The following is a 6,000-nucleotide window of genomic DNA, read 5'->3' as shown; positions in this document are numbered from 1 at the left end:
AAGAGCCTAATATCATCTGGCATTCACTCCAAAAAGAGCTGCTCGAATAACATATTGGGACTTTCGCCAGCTGCCATGAACAGCATTTCATCCATTAGTTCTGAAGGGGCATAGGCTCTTAACCCATTGAGATGTTGTAGTTTGGCTTCCCTTTCCCTATGGGACATACCATATACAAGTGCTTTTAAACCATCGTATTTGCTGGTACGTAGTGGATCCCGTAGGAAGTCGCTGACCCTCTTAGCGACGCCATGATCTAGGGCACACATGTCAAACTCTGGCCCGCGGGCCAAATTTGGCCCGCGATATAATTATATTTGGCCCGCAAGATCATTTCAAAAATGTATTAGAGGTGGCCCGCTGGCCGCCGCGCCAGTATAGCGCATGCACAGTAATACAACAAATCCCAGAATGCATTGGCGTCAGCCCGCTAATCACCCCCACCTCCTCTGTTTACGTTGCAGGGTCTCACCGTGGACTCTGGTTTTGGGGCCTGGCCGGTGTCAGGGGAAGCCAAGGCCGTTTCCCAGCGCCCGGAACCGGAGGCCTCGGGCCTGACCTCGCCAGGACCGTTGCCCACTCCCCTTCCCTGCCGCAGGCCGACCCGCGACTCACGGTGACGGGGCCGCTGATCCGCCGAGATGCCGCCCTGCAGCGAGAGCCGATGCCCCCGCACTGTCGTTGTCCAACCCGATCGCCCGCAAACCCCGCCCTCCCGCACACAGGCCTGAGTAAGGATTATGAACTTTAATCTCAGGATAAAACGATCTTCCAATAGTTTCATGTCACAGTGATAAATATATTCCTGGTTAAAAATGGTCCTGCACCTGGATACAAGCTCATTAGGCATAAAACTTGAAAAGTGTGTAAATCAAAGGATATCTGTACCAATGGAAAAAGGGCATGGCAAATAACCCTGCTAGAGTTCATGCCCACAATCAGTCACCCATTTGATTGTTTCAGGAATCATGTTATTCTCCCACATTCTCAATAGCCCTCAGATTTTACTATTCGACAGCACACTAGCAACATTTGACAAATCCTCTATAGAGAAATATTATTTATTGAATATTTTATTTCTTATTTGTTAATACTTCTGAAAGAGTTTATCCAAAACTATTATTAAACATTTATTTTAATAAGAAAAAGTTTAACATTACATACGTTGAAAGAAGAGAAAACATGCAGATGTTGTTGAAAATTTTCAATAAATATTTAGTTTGGCCCTCGACTTAGTCCAAGTTTTTAATTTTGGCCCTACGTGAATTTGAGTTTGACACCCCTGATCTAGGGCATTGACAAGTAATAACGAGTGGTATCCAATATGAATTCGCAAAGATGAAATTGTGCTTCAGCCTGTTGGATCCACAGTTCAGGCTCAGCTGTCCAGAAAGCTGGTAGCTTCCCAGCAATGGCTGCAGAGTCCATGTTTGTCTAAAAATAAGTTTTTGAACACATCGGGGTCACCACTGGAATCACGGACATAATGAAATAATCACACAAGGTGTTTTTAGAGTGAATCAAACTGATTTACTCTTCATGACCCGGGCAACCTTTTAAAAGCCAGAATCACGTGCTCGACCCGCACTGACGTCACTGATGTCATCTGCGAGCTGTAATGCTGCCATAGTGCCACTACAACCTCATCTTCCGTCTGGGCACCCTCCAACTGGATTAATATATATTAATATATTGACCTCTGGTTTCTGTTAGACCTACCCCCACCCCCCCACTTCCCCCATCGCCGTCTCTCTCTCTTTCACAGACATGATAAATGTTTACCTCTCCCCTTATTATTAATAGCCTGAATAAGCCTGAGATGATCTGATCTCAGAAGCTAAGCAGGCTCAGGCCTGGTCAGTCTTTGAGGGGAGACCGTCTAGGAACACCAGGTGCTGTAAGTTTCTGTGAGGGGCGCTGGTGAAAGAGTGAAAGGGGAAAGTTTAGGGGGAATATGAAGGGGAACTTCTTCACAGAGTGGTAGGGGTGTGGAGTGAGCTTCTAGATGAAGTGGTGAATGCAACTAAGAGGAACTTGGACAGGTACATGGATGGGAGAGATATGAGGGATGTGAACTGGGTGCAGGTCAGTGGGACTAGGCAAAAAAAATAGTTCAGCACAGACCAGAAGGGCTCAAGGTGCCTGTTTCTGTGCTGTAATGTTCCATGGTTCTCAGTTAAGATTCATACAATATAATTGAGAGTGGATCAGTTATAGAGTCATACCAAATGGAAACAGGCCTTTCAGCCAATTTGGCCCACACCAACCAAAATGTCCCACCTTCCTCTGATTGGCGCACATCCCTCAAAACCCATCCCATCTCTGTATCTGTGCAATTCTTTCTTAAACATTGCAATACTACCTGCCTTAAGTACCTCCTCCGGCAGAGTGTGTGCGTGTTTTTAAAAAAAAACTTCTCTCCGGTTCTTGCTAAATCCTTCCTTCAACACATTTAAACTATGTCCTTTGGTTATCAATTTCTCCTTCACTTTTTTTTAAACTTTATTTAGTATTTTCTCAATAAAAATAAACAGACTTTTCCAGAATAAGTAGTCTAATAATAAAACAGTAAAACAAACCCATCCCCTCTCCCCTCCCACAACAGATCCCTAAAGGGAAGCATTAAAAATAAACAAAAACATTCAGTAATTTACATTATTACTAAATTCATATTCTTCATATATGGTGTCCACATCTTAACAAAAAAAATCATAAATGTATGTGATTTTCTCCATATAGATACACGACTTCAACTCATTCTGCCATCGAACTACATTTAACTCCGCTTCATCTTTCCAAGACATAGCGATACATTTACGCAAGACATAGCGATACATTTACGATGTTAGACGAATAAACGGTGTCTGAAACTTATCCAACCCCAAGTCCACTAACGGAGTAAAATAACCTCACAAACAAATGTTTGGATCTAAAGGAAATTGAATTTTAAACAAAGTTTGAAGAAATCCCCTAATTTTAAACCAGAAAAGGATGAACTTTCTCACAAAACCAAACAGAAGGTAGAAATGTTCCAACACATCATCATCCACACCTCAAACACAATCTGAATTACTAAATCCATAGTTTTTCAATTTTTCAGGTGTTAAATATAACTGATGCAAAAAATTATAATTAACCATACTATATCTTACATTAATTAATTTAATAACACCTATTTTCCCATTCCACCTGACTAATCTCACAAATTAAATCATCCTCCCATTTAATCCTAGATGGATCTAAAAAATTTTCAACCATACTATCTTGTAATAATGCATACATTTCTGATATCAAACCTTTATCTGAAAAATATAAAACCACATTCAAATTTAGTTAACTTAGAAATTTTCATTTCTCTTCCAAAATTATCTTTCACTAATGCCCTAATTTGATAATAAACAAACAGAGAATTCTCTAAAATCTCAAATTAATTTCTCCTTCACCTAATAGCCTTAATACACCTGAGATTGTCTGATCTCAGAAGCTGAGCAGCCTCAGGCCTGGTCACCTACTGTATGTATGGACCAGTTGTCCCAGTGAAAATGTCTGGTGGACATGGGTTCGGAAGTTAATGTACTTTCACCCACTGGTTTTGACACATGCCATCCTACCCCGGACCTTCATCTACGACCAGTTAACAGTTCCAATATTTTCCACCAGGAAGATGATAGTCAGGTTAAAGAATCATCTTTACACTTGGCAATTCATTATAGCAGCAGTATCGCGACCTTTACTTGGTGCAGGTTTTCTTCAGGCTCATTCATTTCTCGTCATCTTATAGACAGAACTACTTTTCAGACTATTCCTCTGGCAAATGCCTTATGCCCCTGATCGGCACCCTCAAACATTAAGTAAACCAGTAGATGAATTCTCCAAGCTGTTAGAAGATTTTTCTGAGATTACAACAATTTTCTACCTCCACTGCAAAGCAAAGTGTTACTCACCGCATTTGTACTAAGGCCCCTCCTATCCATGCTCCTATCCATGCAACCGTGTCGCTTGCCTCCAGAGAAGCTGTGTTTAGCTAAGGAAGAGTTTTCCAAGATGGAGGAACTAGCCATAATTCGTAGGTCCAACAGTCCCCGTGCTTCTCCATTACACATGGTCCCGAAACACAATGGAGGTTGGTGACCATGTGGAAATTACAGGTGGCTTAATTATACCATCATTCTGGACCATTATCCAATACCTCATATTCAGGATTTCTCGGCTAATTTGCATGGAGCGAAGATCTTCTCCAAAATAGACTTGGCGCGTGGCCATCACCAAATACCGGTAGAGCCAGAAGACATTCCAAAACCAGCAATAATTACTCCATTTGGGTTGTTTGAATTTTAACAAATGCCATTTGGATTAAAGAATGCTGCTCAATCATTTCAACAGGTGATGGATGCTTTAGGATGTGGTATGACCAATGTCTTCATTTACTTCGAGAGAACCAAGGAAGAACATTTGGAACATCTTTGTACATTTTCTTATTCGTCTTCATGACTTTGGATTGACCATTAATCCAGCTAAATGCATTTTTGGACAAAAAACAATTGATTTCTTGGGGCATAGGATTACTCAGGAAGGCATGACTCTGCTGCCCTCCAAAGATGGGCCATTACCAAATACTCAAGACCTGCTACAGTTAAAAACCTGCAGAATTCTTTCTGCAGAATGGTACATTTTTACTGTTGGTTTCTTCTGAGAACAGCTCATATCATGAAGCCTCTTTTTGATTCACTGTCTGGAAATGCCAGAACCATCCATTGGAACTGAAGAGGGAAACGAGGCCTTCTTGAAGATTAAAGATTTGCTGATTCATGCCACTACGCCCAGCTACCCAGTTTTAAATACAACCACTGCTCTTTCTACAGATGCTTCCAATATGGCCGTAGGAGGTGCACTTCATCAATATGTCAATATGTCAAACTGTTAGCATTCTTCAGCTGCCATCTTTATGAAGCTGAGAAGAAATACAGTGCTTTTGATAAGGAGCTTTTGGTCATTCACTTGACATTTCAGTTATTTTTTGGAGGGCAGAGATTTTACCATGTACACCAACCATAAGCCCTTAACATTTGTGTTTTCCAAGGTTGCAGAGCCCTGGTCAGCGCGACAACAGCAATTATCATTCATTTCAGAATTTTCCACAAAAATTCTACATATTTCCGGAAAAGACAATGTAGTAGCTGATGTATGGAACCACTCTGCTCCACTTGAGATTTTCTCTGCAGATCAAGGTATTGACTGCACAACTTTGGCCGCAGCCCAAGAACCTGACCATGAGGCAAATGCTTATCAAACTGCAATCACAAACCCGCAATTGAAGGATGTCCAGTTTGGAGTTGATGGCAAACTACTCCTCTGTGATATATCAACAGGTCACCCACACCCAGTAGTTCCGACATCATGGAAACGTCGAGTATTCGACTCTGTGCATGGTCTCTCACATCCATCGATGAGATCGACAGTTCGTATGGTTTCTGACAGGTTCGAGTGGCACAGTCTTAAAAAAGATGTTACACAAATGACGAGGTTCTGCATTGCCTGCCAGAAAGCAGAAGTTCAGCGGCATACTAAGGCACCACTGGAGTCCTTCCCAGCAGTTACTCGTCGCTTTGCTCATGTCCACATGGATATTGTTGGTCCGCTTCCTGTTTCAGGAGGATATCGTTATTTTTTTACATTAATAGACAAGTTTACGTGGTGGCCCGAGGATGCTACTGCAGACATTTGTGCTCAGGCACTCCTCAGTTCCTGGATGTCTTGTTTTGGTTTACTGGCACATGTTACTTTAGATAGAATACCAAAATTTACTTCCTCGCTTGCTCAATTTATGGTACAAATCCCTATCATCCCCAGGCCAATGGAATGGTAGAAAGATTTCGTCGACATCTCATGTTAGCCTTGATGGCTCAGTTAGAAGACCCAAACTGGGCTGATGAGCTCTCCTGGGTATTACTGGGCATTAAAACAACTCCAAAGGAGGACCTCCAAGCTTCCTCTGCTGAG

The sequence above is a fragment of the Narcine bancroftii genome, chromosome 7, assembly GCF_036971445.1.
Source record: "Narcine bancroftii isolate sNarBan1 chromosome 7, sNarBan1.hap1, whole genome shotgun sequence".
Classification (NCBI taxonomy): Eukaryota; Metazoa; Chordata; class Chondrichthyes; order Torpediniformes; family Narcinidae; genus Narcine; species Narcine bancroftii.
This window is presented reverse-complemented; position numbering follows the sequence as displayed.